The sequence below is a fragment of the Apodemus sylvaticus genome, chromosome 1 (genome assembly GCF_947179515.1).
Source record: "Apodemus sylvaticus chromosome 1, mApoSyl1.1, whole genome shotgun sequence".
NCBI classification, from domain to species: Eukaryota; Metazoa; Chordata; class Mammalia; order Rodentia; family Muridae; genus Apodemus; species Apodemus sylvaticus.
In genome coordinates, this window is record NC_067472.1 from 201,235,007 (window position 1) to 201,249,700 (window position 14,694).

At 38.5% G+C, this 14,694-nt stretch overlaps 1 pseudogene; it reads left to right on the plus strand.

The window, feature by feature from the left end:
* The first annotated feature begins 640 nt into the window (after positions 1-640).
* Positions 641-952, plus strand: LOC127685108 (60S ribosomal protein L36-like; annotated as a pseudogene).
* Positions 953-14,694: the final 13,742 nt, after the last annotated feature.

Consider the following 14,694-nt stretch of genomic DNA (forward strand, 5'->3'; position numbering starts at 1 on the left):
GTAACTTTTTTCCTTTGAATCATATGAAACTTTATTGGTTTGCATACAAAAACAAAAAAGTTTATGATTTCAATTTCATAATATTAATTGCAAACTATAATGTCCACACATATAAATTAATGTAAAGTATAGCCAATTAAATGACAGTCATATTTATCTAGTGCAAAGTTTAAGATGAACCTAAATGAAATACAATTTAATATTGTTTTCTCTTCATTGCCCTAGAAACAAAATTGATTTAGAAGTGATATGGTGACCACCAGTGACTGTGATGTTGTTTTAGCAATTAGCCTATTTAGGCAATATGTTGTTGCACTTCATAAAAATGTTCTCTGGATTAAACACACATGTGTATCAAGATTAGAGACAAAGAAGTATAATGTCTATTTGCAATAGACTAATAAATAGAAAACCTGTTTATTTTTCTATTGTTGTCTATGCTATATTATTTATAGAAAATAATGAAATAAACCTAGTCCTCCACAAACCATGAAGTGCACAATATATGATAAAGGTAAACGGATGGAGCCTGGATAATCGAGTAGAAGGAACTAGCAACTTCCAGGAAAGTAGGTTAGAGAATAAGCTTGAAATAACAAACTGGGCTTCCTGTCCTGGCCGTGGTAGGAGAGCAGCAGCCATGGCCCTGCGCTACCCCATGGCCATGGCCTCAACAAAGCCACAAGGTGAAGAAGAACATCAGGGAACCAAGACACAGCCGGCCTTGGGGCGCCTCACCAAGCTCAACAAGTTCGTGAGGGATGCGATCCAGGAGGTGCAGGGCTTCGCTCCCCAAGAGCAGCGCACCCTGGAGTCGCTCAGTGTCCACAGACACCTGCTCACTCTAGTTCATCAAGAAGAGGGTGGGCGCGCACATCTGGGCCACGAGAAAGCGGGAGGAGCTGGCAATGTCCTGGCAGCCATGAGGAAGGCAGTCGCCAAGGAAGATTGATGAACCATCCCCCATAAAAGATAGTTCCAAAAAAAGAAAAAAAGAACAAAATGGTAGTCTGCAGAGTTTCAGCAAGTGCACATTTTATTTCCTTTCCTATCACTGCAGTTTACCTGTCTAGACAACTGTCATGGAGGTTTTTATCCTTCAAAAGAAGCAAATTCACTTGCCTTCATGGGCAGGATAATTTGTTTATAAACATTAATATTTGACTTGCCATATGTTCATTTGCTTTTTTGGGCAGGAAACCCTGTAGCACAGGGTGACATAATAAGTTATGTAAGATGATACAGGATTTCTGCTCTACTTTTCACTGGATCTGAATACTGAGATTGCAAAGATTCAGCACCAGCAAGTTTTATGCAGTGCTGAGGACAAATATCAAAACTTTGTGTCTGTTAACCCAGTAATTTACCAACTGAGTTGTACTACGAATTCTGTGTATTTCATTTAATCAGAGCAAAATGCTTCTCATTATTTAAAAATGTGTGTCACAGCAGAACTGAAAAAAATTAGAACACCATAGATGCAAAGTTGTGCTGACTCGTCTAGTTCAGGCCTGTGTTCAAAACTAGGAAAAGAGAGAGAAGAGAGATGAAGACACCAAGAGTGATAGAGTAAGTAGAATTTTATCTCAGAAATTAAAATAATCTGCACATGATTGGGGTCTGGGATTATGCTGGTTTATATTTTGTCTAACAGAGTCAAACAGGGTGACATTACATATATTATATTCATCTCGCATAATGAAATCATGACCCCCAAACACATGTTCTTTACACTTGCAGTTCCTAAAATTTCAGGGACAATAATATCCAGTCTCAAGGCTGAGGTGAGAAATTGTGCTCATAATGATTGCTTCATGCTGGGGATTTGTGAGAACACATTCTCAGATACTGTAATAGTGCCTCACAAATGAAAAGAATAAGATTCTTTAACAATGAAAATAAATGTATTAGTAAGAAGCCTTTGAGATTGAACAACCCTACACTGACCTGAGCCTTGTGTTCTTTCTTTGAGCTATTTTCCAGAGCTCTGTAAAATGTAAAAAGGCCAGAGGCTGAGGCACTGATCCAGGAACCTTTGCCCTGTAGCAAAGAGGAACTACACCTGTGACAGGGCAGATTCTAAGGTAATCAATAAAGTTGTGTGTAAGGAAGTTTGAATGTCTGTGAATTTGTAGCACAGCAAACGTGCCCCTTATACCACAAATACAACATTTTGTTCAGGTAGAATGTAATAGGCATTGGATTTCTGAAACCATACAGAAAACAGGATTGTAAACTACCACAGTAACTCTGCATATATGGTAATGAACAGCAGTAACACAAAGTTATCCATAATTCTTTCTTTGTTATTAAAGAGCCTGTTGGAGTAGTGAGGTAATCTGATTTCTGATGTTACGTTTACTTAGCTTTACTTGAGTTAACAAGTTTTGGATATACATGAGTTTATAGTGTGGATGTTCATATGCACTGCACATGTGTTGGCAATCACTACACATGTGTACACTTGCTAATGTATAGGGAAGCTGAGGTTGACAAGACTCTCTTCCTTGACTCTCTGTCTTATAAATTAAGCTTGCTGCATCGTCCAGATCAGCTAGCTGCTTGCTCCTAAGTTTCTGTCTGTGCCTCTGAGAGAGAATTACAGGCCAGCTTATATGCCTAAAACTCTGTTCATCTGCAGTAAATTATTTACAAGAAAGAGTAATTATGCTGTGTTCTTAGTCACTTTCCATCACAGTGCACCCTTCACATTCATCTCCACACAGTTTTGTAGTAGTGATTCCCATCAATATGTACTTGGTATGTTTTACAATAATATTCAGGAACAATATTCATTATTTTGAATTCAGTCATTTTCTTAAAGTTCTGTATTGAATCTCAAGATTACAAATTCCTAAAAGGAAAACAATAGATAACCTTCAAATAATGTATTCAGCTATTTCTTCTCATGTGTGCTTGTAAGTTTTTTTCTTAGATCCACATATCTTTTCCTCGGATTCTTCGAGTATTCTCTTTGAAAATAATTCAATTAAAGTAAATGAGTGAAATGTATTTGTTTAAGATTTATATTGCATACTATTTCTCTATAGCATACCATTGTATAAACAATATACTGTCCCATATTTTAGCATACATTTTCCTACAGAAAAAATATTCTATTTGATTTGGCATGATGAGATTAATGAGCTTACAGGTTGTTTTTTTTTACTGTAACTTATGTCTGTTCTATTTATGACAACATTAGAAACCTATATTACTTGCATCACACTTACAACTTTCTATAAACATCGATCATTTTCTATATGACATGGAAATGATGTCAAGATTGTTATGGAGATAAATACAGTTTCTTTCACATGTTGTTATTTTAAATATAATGTTTATTATGCAATGTAATATGTGTTCCCCTATAAATGAAATTAATTATCTTTCCCTTTTTGCTCTTAGAGTTTGAAGATATGATTTTCAAGTCATCTTGAATTCCAGATCTTCTTGGCATAGCTGCCTAAGTGTTGGAATTAAAGGTATGTCCTATCATGCCCATGCGGTGATCCTGTTAAAAATGCAGTGGATTAACTTACTGGGACACTTAGAACATTTAAACAATAAATGTTGATTTTTGTCCACAGTTTAGACATCCAGGAGCAGGTCAGGTGTTCTGAGGCATAGAGATATTGAGGAGAAGATGGAAGTGATGGCAGTTTGTTTGCATGACTGCCTTCATATTGAGGCTTGATTATAGCTGTAGAGTCTAAGCTTACTACAGGGCTTCTTGGGAGGCCTTGATTCTTAGGGGCTTGCAGCAGAGTTCTTCCCTACCATCCCAGGCAGACATTTCCCCATATTCCTTTCAACTACATGTTTCCTTTCCTACCATGAGGGTAAACTGAGGTACAGTGTCTTTCATAACCTAAAATCATCATTTTTGCCATATGCTGTCAGATACACAAGGCTGCAGTACAGTGCTGGAAGAGACTACATAATCAGTACTCAACATTCTGTCATCTGTTTCCACACTGTACAGTTTAGTTCATTATGACAAGAATCCATATCACTTGCCATACTGTGCCAGTGCCTAGGAGTCTGTCACTAACTGTGGCTTAGACCACAGCAGGAGAGTTTCATTTTGCTTAGAGTTTGAACTGACACAGCCCATCTTGGTTTAGGAGGTATGGGTCAGCTAGCCACGTTACATCTACTCATGAATCAGAGAGGGATGAAGGGCAGTGCTCAGCTTATTTTTTCCTTTTTAATCTGTCAAGGATCACAGCCCCTGAGAGCATGGACCCACATTCAGGGTGTGTTTTCTCTCCCCAGATAAGCTTTCCTGAAAACATACTGAAAGATATACCTAAAGATATGTTTCTACGGTAATTTTAAATTCACTCAAGTTGATAGTTGATATTTACCATTGTAGAAGATATCGAAGAGTTACTAGTCAGTGACAATTCTGAAATTATATTTAGCCACAATTAACTACTTCGAAGAGGCTGAAATTCCACCCTTACATCTTATTACTAAGGCCTTAGGCATACCTGTATAGAACTCTACTCTAGATGTTTCCAATATCATAAGAAAAGAAGCTACATATATTTAGCAATCATATAGCCTGCTATATTAATAAGTATGTTTGCTGTCCAAGTTATAGGGAAACGACGTCATCTCATAATTGTTCTTCCCATTATGACACTGGCTAGATTAACTGATTAGTCATATAATCAATGTTTGCTATTTTTGAGAAGGCATTACTCTTATCCATATAAATTTGAGCTACTTAAATAAAAATAATTTTCATTTTATAAAACTTTGAAGTTTGTTAGAAATAAAAATTCCTAATCAAATATGAAAAAGAAGATAATGAAAAGAAATCCTGTATGCCGGAACATGATTTTAGCCCTGCCTCTTGTAAGGCAGGAGGAGGGAGATCAACCCAGGTCTGAGACTGTCTTGACACAATAGTGAGATCATGTTGCAAAGCTAATGATATAAACTCCAAGGAAAGTGGTTAAAAAATGATTGCATATTGAAGCTCCATGTCCATAGAAAGACCTTAAGGTCTTAGAGGATGGCCATTCCATTGCAGATAGACACCATGAAATTATGGAAGGGAAAACAATATGATCCTTAACGCCTTTCCCATAAGCTACCAGTCAGCACACACTCCCTTTCCTCAACTTCAACCATTGTTGCATCTTCATTTTAAATGCATGTACAATCATAACTGGTTGTTTCTCTTTCACATTTTCTTTTTAATTAGGTGTTTTCTTTATTTACATTTCAAATGTTATCTCCTTTCCACATTTCACCTCCCCAAACGCCCTATTCTCTACCCCCTCACCCTGCTCACTAACCCACCCACTCACATTACTCTTACTACATCACCTACACTGGGGCAATGATCCATTACAGGTCCAAGTGCCTCTCCTCTCATTGATATCCAACCAGACCATCCTCTCCTTGTGTACTCTTTGGTTGGTGGTTAAATAGCTGAAAGCTCTGAGGGTACTTGTCAGTTAATATCATTGTTCCTCCTATGGGGATGCAAACCCCTACAGCTCCTTGGGACCTTTCTCTAGCTCCTGCATTGGGCACCCTTTGCTCAGTTCAATGGTTGGTTGAGAGAATCCCCCACTGTATTTGTAAGGTACTGGCAAGGCCTCTCACGAGACTGCTATATCAGGCTCCTGTCAGCTAGCACTGTTGTCATGCACAATAGTGTCTGTGTTTGGTAACTGTATATGGAATGGATTCCTATTTGGGGGCAATCTCTGTAAGGTCATTCCTTCCCTCTCTGCTCAACACTTTGTTTCTAGTCTTTGATTGCTGCTTCCTGGTATTGTTGTTGTTAAAAGTGGAGTTATGTTTATGTGGCTACCGTCTTATTGGTCTGTTAATGGAAGATTACATTATTGCTTTTTCTAGTGTAGTTTCCATCATTCTGTTGGAGTTTTCTATGTATTATTCTTTGAAGGGATGGATTTGTGGAAAAATATTGTATAAATTTGGTTTTGTCATGGAATATCTTGATTTCTTCATTACGGTAATTGAGAATTTTGCTGGATAGAGTAGTCTAGGCTTTATTTGTGTTCTCTTAGGGTCTGAATGAGATCTGTCCTGGACCTTCTAGCTTTCATTGTGTCTGGTAAGAAGTCTGGTGTAATTCTGATAGGTCTGTATTTATTGTTTTTTTAGAATATACTTAATATTTTAATTGAGGATACATGATTAAATTACATAAAATTTGGTCTATTAACACCACAAATAAGAAAAGTAAAACAAAATATAATGTAAACAAATGCAAAACAGAACAAGGTAAATATGTAAGAAATAAAAATAATGGTACTTATTAAAACTACATTACAAGGAATATTAAATGTGGTCACATTATTCTTTAAAAACATAAAGCTTTCCTGATCTATGAAAAAGAAAGTTCTCATAATACATTGTCTATAAGAAACATAGGCTAAAGGGTTCTGGAAGGATGTACCAAGTTGACAGTGAAAGACACAAAAATGAACTAGGGCAGCTACATCGGTTTCAGACAAAGTGGATGTCATTAATATAATAAATTGTCATTACTTAAATAGGATTTGTAACATACATGCTTTTCTTACATTTTGAAGGTTTACAGTTCCATGATGGAGTCACTGGAAGTGTTGAGTTCACGATTTCACTTATGCATGGCAGCTTCTTGCTGTCTTTCTACAACCATGAAACGAGCTCCTTGTCCCTCTCTGGACTGTTATTGGAGGGAAAGTGACCCAGAAGTGACATCACTGCTGGAATCCCAGCTCTCTCCTGGCAGGCTGTGCTCAGAGGGCAATGAAACCACCCAGCTCCAGGGTGCAGATGGTGAGTGGAAGGATCCTTTCCCAGATGCTCTACTCATCTTATGTCCTGTGACTTTCCCACAGTTCTTATTTTAGATTCGCTGTCTTTATCCATTTGTTACCCTATGTTCTAACAAGGAGTCTTGGAAAGGTTCCTATTCTCCCACCATTATAGTACTTTGAACTTTGAACCAGAAGTTATCTGTGATCCCAATATGAAATACCATTCTCAATATCCATTCACAAAATATTAGACAGTAGTGTGGGCCAACTGCATTTCTAATCAGACAAGTATGAAGTTTTCATTGCCTGTTGACATTTCTGGGATCTGAAGTGTTTGTCACTACTTATAGTATTATCCTTGCACTCAAAATCAGCCTGCAACTACATGCGTTCCAGAAGCAGTCTGTTCTGAACAGCCGCTCTAAAAATCAATCTGTCTATAAAAATCCAGCCTTGCTAAGGGTAATGGCAGCATTGGCATTTCTTTCCCTAGCTGAATGAGAGAACGGAGGCCTTCAGTGTCCAATTCTTTAAAGAAAGTAAATATACACATATTAGAAGCTCCAAATGCATCATTATTTATATCTTTACATTTTACATTTTTTACCATTTTAAAAGGTACAGTGAAGTCATTAATTGAATATATATTATGTTCAGGAACTTTCCCCCTGTGCCCATGTCCTCAAGGATCTTCCCCGGTTTCTCATGCATCTGATGGGAAAAAATGCAAAGATAGACAATCAGACAGTATGCATGCAGAGGGACTGAGATACAGAATGTCCGACAGACAGACACACACACACACAGAGAAAAGAGATAGAGGCAGAAAGAGAGAGAGACAGAGATAGAAAGAGCCAGAGACAGAGAGACAGAAAGAGAGAAAGAGCAGCACCCAACTCCATATGAGATTTCTCCATTAAATACCCCTCCTCAGAACTCAAGGAATCCTGAAGTAGAAAAATAAGAATAAATAATATACATACCATAGGATAGACTAGACACAAGGAGAACAAAGCCTTCTAAGTCAACTGATCAAAACTTATTTGTACACATAGACGGTGAGGCAGCAGACATTGGGTGTATTGGTATGTGCAAAGTCTTCCCAAAACCTATCTTTCAGTTTAGTATTTTATAGGACTCCTGAATGTGTAAAAATATGTCTCAGTTTCTTGAGCTCTTTTCTTCTGTTGGTTTGCCAAATCTTACTTTGTTGAGCTTTTCTGTGTGGTAACCTAAGTTTCATTCTTAAATTCAATATACAGATCTAAAAGAAACCACCTTCCTGAAATTATCTGCTGACCTCCAACCATTTATCCCTTTATGATCAATATCGAACACACAAACAAACAAATGTGAAGTATCTTAGGTGAGGGTTAGATAGATGCTTTAGTGATTAAGAGCATGCACTACTCTTTCAGAAGATCCGACTGTAGTTTTTAGTACTTCATAAGCTGGCTCACAACCGTGAAAGTAGAAGGTAACATAAAGCAACATCTGAAATTGTCTTGTGACCTTCACATTTGCATGCTGTGTGCACATATCCATCCATTGTTCAGGTGACATTCCTTACTGTATATGAAGGTGCATCTCTGTATTTTCAATTGTTAAATCTGTACTGATAAAGAGCTAAGTGATGGCAGGAGTTTGATACTGTCGTTTCTGAACCATCACTGTGCTTTAGATTTTAAATTTTGCTGATTTAAAGTTTGCTGACTTTGCTCAAAACATGAATGTCATTGCCTGATGGCAATCCAAGAGATATTCTGGCACTGTCTTACTGCTAATTGCTAATTATAAATATCTGACAGCCAATAGAAAGGTCAAAACTACTGGGATTGACCAGGGCAAGAGACAGACAGAGGGGACAAAAGCAGATGCAGGAGTATGAAAAAATACTGATGGAAGCAGAAGATAGGGAACAGAGCTGTAAACAGTGAGAACCAAATGGGTAGGTAGATTGTTGTACAACTTGAAGTAAGTTGAAATGAGCTCTCCCATCAAAATGCCTACAGCTTTGACCTATACAGAAATCTATGTTTTATTTATGCTGTAAGCTGCTCTGTGAAAAGCCCTGTTTTCACCTATGCTCACAACAATACACACCTGCAAAACAGTATGTGATGCAGCTTCTTGGGTGTATGGATAATTAAACTGATGGACAATCTCATGGTTTCCTACACAGAGGAATCCAGAGAAGCTTCCATCCCTCTTCCAAACACAATTGACCTTCCTGCCTAACAAGTGTAGCCCAGCCTTCTCACATTTCTCTCTTGCTCACATACCCTTTGAGCCTTGGTAACAGGCTCTCAGGGCAGCAATAGAGCCCCTGAGAACAAAGTCTTTGATTTATTGCTTGTGCTGTATGCATAGAGGCAGAGGAGGCCCACACAGAACTAAGTACACATGTATGAATGCTCACATCTACAAGCATAATCTCTCACTCATGGAGACCCTCATCTCTGTACATACTCATGTATCACACACAATTGGAGAAACCTTCCATGACAGAGAGGCACATGTAGACACACATACTGCAGAATGGTTGTTTACAATTGTATAGCCATTTACTCTACTGTACACTTGAGAAACTGCCCTGAGTCACCATGAAACCAGACTTGTATGTTAGTTCATGATAACTGTGGCATCCACTGCTTCCTCCTTTTCCTGGACTTCCATCAACCACTGTTTAATCATGTTCTCTTTCAGATATCTCTGGATAAAATAGCTAATGGTCCTGGAATGCAAACTGTATGACCAGTGTGGTGGCCAATCTTTCAGCCTTTTACATCTATCAAGATAGCAGTGTCACAGATGGAGGTAGATGCATAGTGCTCTCACAAGGCAGAGACCGGAGAGGCATTCAACAGAAAGCAACAGGCATGCCACTTACTTCATTCAGCTTAGAATCTCTGTCTCCTCAGTTGGCTCCAGTCAGTCTGTGGAGAACTTCATCCCTCTGCTCCCTCGGAATCTCTCTTGACCAATTAAAGGTAAGTTGTCTAAGAGACATGGCAACACAGCTTGTGAGCAATGAGTATTTCTTTATGGTCACCTGTCCCTTTGCCTAACTGTGAAGTATCTTTTAGCCTCTGGTTCCTATATTGATGATTTGTGAGGTTTGGTTCTCCAGAACTTGAGCATGCTATATTAGTAACTCAGGTCTAAATAGAACATCAACATCACTGTCACTCAAACCTCACTGAAGCTGAGGCAAGAAAATCATATGGCTAGCCTGCCTTATATGGAAATTCTACCTCAAAAAATGCATGATTGTCATTCAGAAATGTCACTGTACCTGACATCTCATAGACTACAAATGCCTCTTACTATGCTAACAGGAAAATGTCAGCAGCAAGGAGGATAAACTGCTCTTTAAGTGTGTTAATGAAATCACCTGAGAGGTTCTTTGCTTGTTGATGGAGAATCACCAAAATATCAACACATTCCTCCTCTCCTCTCTAGAATTGCCTTTACTTTCGATCAGGTCTAACTATGTAAACCAAACTACCTAGATATCTTGGTATATTTCTGTCTCTATCCCAAGAAGCAGGACTTGAGATGTCTTCTGGGTGACTTACCTGATTAAACAATAGGAAAATTGGCAAGATTTCCTATCTTCCAATATCTCCAACAGGTCTTCAACTTGTAGCCACAAGGTCTCCCCAGAAAACACATTCAGAGTCTACAACATAAATACTATTATTCTTTCTCTGGTTCAAATTAAGGAGAGCTAATGGATGAGTAGGAAGTCCTTACCCAACTGGTTAAAATGCTCCATGTTCTCCTTCTCTTGCTGTCTTGGGTTTTTCGGGGACTTTAAGCTTCCCCTAGAACTCCACACTCTCTACTTCCCCATGGGTTCTCTGCCTGATCCCCCACCCGACATCCAGGTACATGCATCAAGACTGAGGAAATCCAGGCAGGCTCTTGAGCAGGTAAATGCTTATAGAGTTCTACGTTTAAGGATTTCTATTTATTTTGTTTCTCAGAAGACTTTGTGCATGTGAATTTTTGGTCTATATGTAGGTATATGAATTCATTACTAGAGCCAAGGTTACCCAAGAAAATTAGGAATTGAGTAGAGAACTTATGAGCAAACATATGGGAGATGAGATCAAATAGGATCCATATTGAATGAGTTTTTTTGGAATGAGCCATGTCTGGATCCTCATGCACTGTCCATAAATTAATTTGTACTCTGTAGAGCATTGGAGATCAGAATGCTTTGTGTCCTCCTCATGTTTTGATCTAGGAACATTTACAAGTGATGACCTGGCCCCTCAGCCTAGTCCTGTACTTCTAGTACCACCTCACTTACAACTCTGCACTGGCTAGCAGCAAGTCGGTCTGGGGATTGGGTTGTGTCTATGTGTATAGGGCCAGCTGTGATATGGAAAGACCTAAACTGTGTCTTCACTTAGACCAACAAGCAAGGAGAGGTGAGAATAATAGGGAAGGATCTAATAGGAGAAGTGAAGAAAAAGTGTGTGTCTGGGACAGATGTGGAATGGAATGTAAGTATTGCAAAAAGGACACTTAGAGATTCACTTTTTGTCCTCATCTAGGCACAGACATGCAAAGGGACCAGTGGTAAGACAACCTCGTGCTGTAGTGATGTAACAGTTATCAGTGTGGCATCCTTATATGATGCATTTGCTGAGTGCGGACTTGTGGAAATAATTGAGAGTTCATTATTCTCAGGTTGCAATGGTTAGTGAGACCCTGGCTGCTCTTAAGGATCCAATAGGAATCACCCTGTCCACAGGCTTCAATATCCAAGCTGGAGACCATGAATCTTAAGTTAAAGGGAGGACCCTCTGCAGTGAACACTTGCAGCTTGTTTCAGCAACTGATGATTGTGTTCAAAAAATTCAGTCCCAGGAGTGAGAAACCCACCTTGTACTTTTATTCAGTGAAGCCTGAAGCTACATAAACAATATAAGCTAGTACTATTTCTCTTGGTTACATACCAGAAGTAGATGGTAAGAACCTACTGTTGAAGAAACCACAGTTCAGTTTTGGTCCATAGAGAAATGAACTGAGTCTGGCAGACATCTGACTGCTGCCTTGCATTCTCTGTGAAGTGTGGTGCTATACATGGGAGAGAAGTCATGTTCTGACTACTAGTGGATTTTATCTGCTATTATTCTAACGTGCTTGGTAGGGTATGCCTACAGATTCAATCATGACAGTCTTGCTATAACAGTAACCAAAACGGTCTGGTTAAAATTTTGGCCATTAGACAAGATGAAATCCATACCTAGATCTTTAACCTGGTCCTAAACCCACACTCTGGTACATAACAGATCATGAAAAGACATACTGCTGTCTTTTTGGACATACTTTTAAACTGCTTCCTCAATGTGTCCATGTTCATAGATTAGTGCTACTTTTCCCAAAGGTCAGAGAAACAACTTTTGCAGGGTGATGTGTTAAGGTATAGACTAATTTACTCTCATTGGTTTTTTATTATTATTACTTGTATTTGTACTACTCTAATTATCCTTATCATTACTATCATTACTACTACTATTATTATTAATATTATTATTTAGACGTATACCTATTTCCTTAATTACCTCGAGTTGCTGAGAGCAAATGTTAAGTGTTTGACCCCAAATGAGACATTTAAATCACACAAATACACACCAGACCTAACTACTCAGAGGCCATGGTATAACATGACCTAGAAACAGTATAAAAGGTGGAAAATAGGAGAAGCGCTTTGAAAACGTCTGTTCTGGACAGGATAAGCCATTGCACTCATAAAAACCCAGCAACTGTGTTTACTTGCACTATACCTTTAAAAAGTGAAGCCCTTACAGCATGCTATCATACATATTAAAGAAGCTCCTAGTCCAGCTTTATAAGAACAGCTAATAATATCAAGTGTTTTGGGTATGAGGAGTCATTTTTCTTTAGAAGTAGAGAGAGAAGAATTTTTCCAGCATCCATGGGACACCACAGGGAAGACATGCAACACACCTGATTGAACACAGCAGGTTTTATGTTTTTTGTTTTTGTTTTTGTTTTTAAATGTTACATGTCCCTTGGCTTCCAGGGACAAGGACCTTAGCACCATGCCTGACAAGCAGAGTTTGATCATGGAATCTAACATAGTAGTAGAAAATACCTGATGCCTTCAAGTGCTCCTGAACTCGAGAGAACCTCTAGCATATGTCCTCTAGAAGCAAAACAATAAACACATATACAGAAACACACACACACACACACACACACACACATACACACACACACACACACACACACAGAGAGAGAGAGAGAGATAAAGAGAGAGAGAGAGAGACAGAGACAGAGAAAGAGAAACAGAGAGAAAATAAATGTACATTTAAAGGAGACATGATAGTTGAAGAGATTTTTCTTTTTAAATTGGATTCTGTGCAATATGAGGGAAACATCAATGTGTTGTGATTAGCTTCACTTCTGAACAGGACCAAAGTCAGGAGCATTGAGTAGAATAGTTGACCACCCACAGGTCATAGTGAGCTTCTTTCTGCCAGTATGCCACCAGCAGTGAGTTTGTCCTGCCATCTCTTGTTGAGGACAGTATCTTTGTGTGAGGTGAATGCAAGTACTAGTCTCATTGATTAGGTCATTAAGAATTCAGGGAAGTCACATGCTGTAGGAACCATGTTCAGGCGAGCACATTACTCTGTGTAGGTCAGACAGATTTCCCTGGTGTATTGTCTTGTGTTTTGTGGCAAGATTTTTCAGTCAGTAGTATATCCATCAGGACAACTTGGTTGTAGGACTGGACAAACTGGAGCAGGTGACATGGTGTATGAGGAGTGGAGAAAGTCTTCATCTTATTTATGTTCTATAAATGTGACAAATTCCACAGGGCTGTAGTCATCTTCTCTTGTCTTCCAGGGTTTGAGAGGTGGTCACTTTGGTACCAAAGTTCTTTTCACATCTGTGATGAACTGAAGATTCAATATGCAGTGAACATCACAGTACAAAGTCAGCACTTTAATGGTGTAAGCCTGACACAGCATCATCAAAGGTTCTTCAGGGAGCCTAGCAGAAACACACATCCCTAGGATATTTTCTGGAAAATACATCTTTTTCGGTTTTCCATGATGTTGCAGTACCAGACTATAATAATCTCATGTAGGGAGACATCATATCATGCCGTTTGTACTAGAAATTCAATACCGATGGTCGACTCATTTCAGATTAAAGTCAATCCAAAAGCAATGAAGTTTCTATTGAGTCAGAAAATTCTTTTTTGTCTTCATTAATCCATTTCTCTCAGAGCAACATTCTGAGTAGATGAAAAATGTAGGCTGATGTCTGGGACCTTTGAGATGATTCCCTTCTGCAGTTGGTTAGTGAGTCTTGGAATTATAATCTGTCCCACATCTACCCTGTGACAGATGATGCAGACCAGTTTTGGGTGTACTGAATCCTTATATACAATGTATGCTTATGGTTCATGGCCAAAAATATTGTCTTAACCTCTTAATAAATATGTTTTATAACAAAATCAATTTCTAATTGTTATGAACTCCTAATACACTATCCTAACTTTAAATAAACCTCATATAGAAAAGATAGGTTTTCTTTTGGCCACCAAGTATAACCATCCAGACTGGTACACATACATGATGTAGATTAAACATTCAAGAGATAGAAGCAACATGTATAACACATTGAAGATAACAGATATGTATACCACCCTACATACATACATATAACACATTCATATGTATAAAACACTCAGAGAGAGAGACATACATGTGTACAAGTACTCATGCATACACACACACACACACACACACACACACACACTCACAACTGAAGGTGTTTGGGATTTGACTCATCTCAAATCTGTGACAGTCACCATGATGTTCCGGGTGGTGACATGACTGCAGTCCTG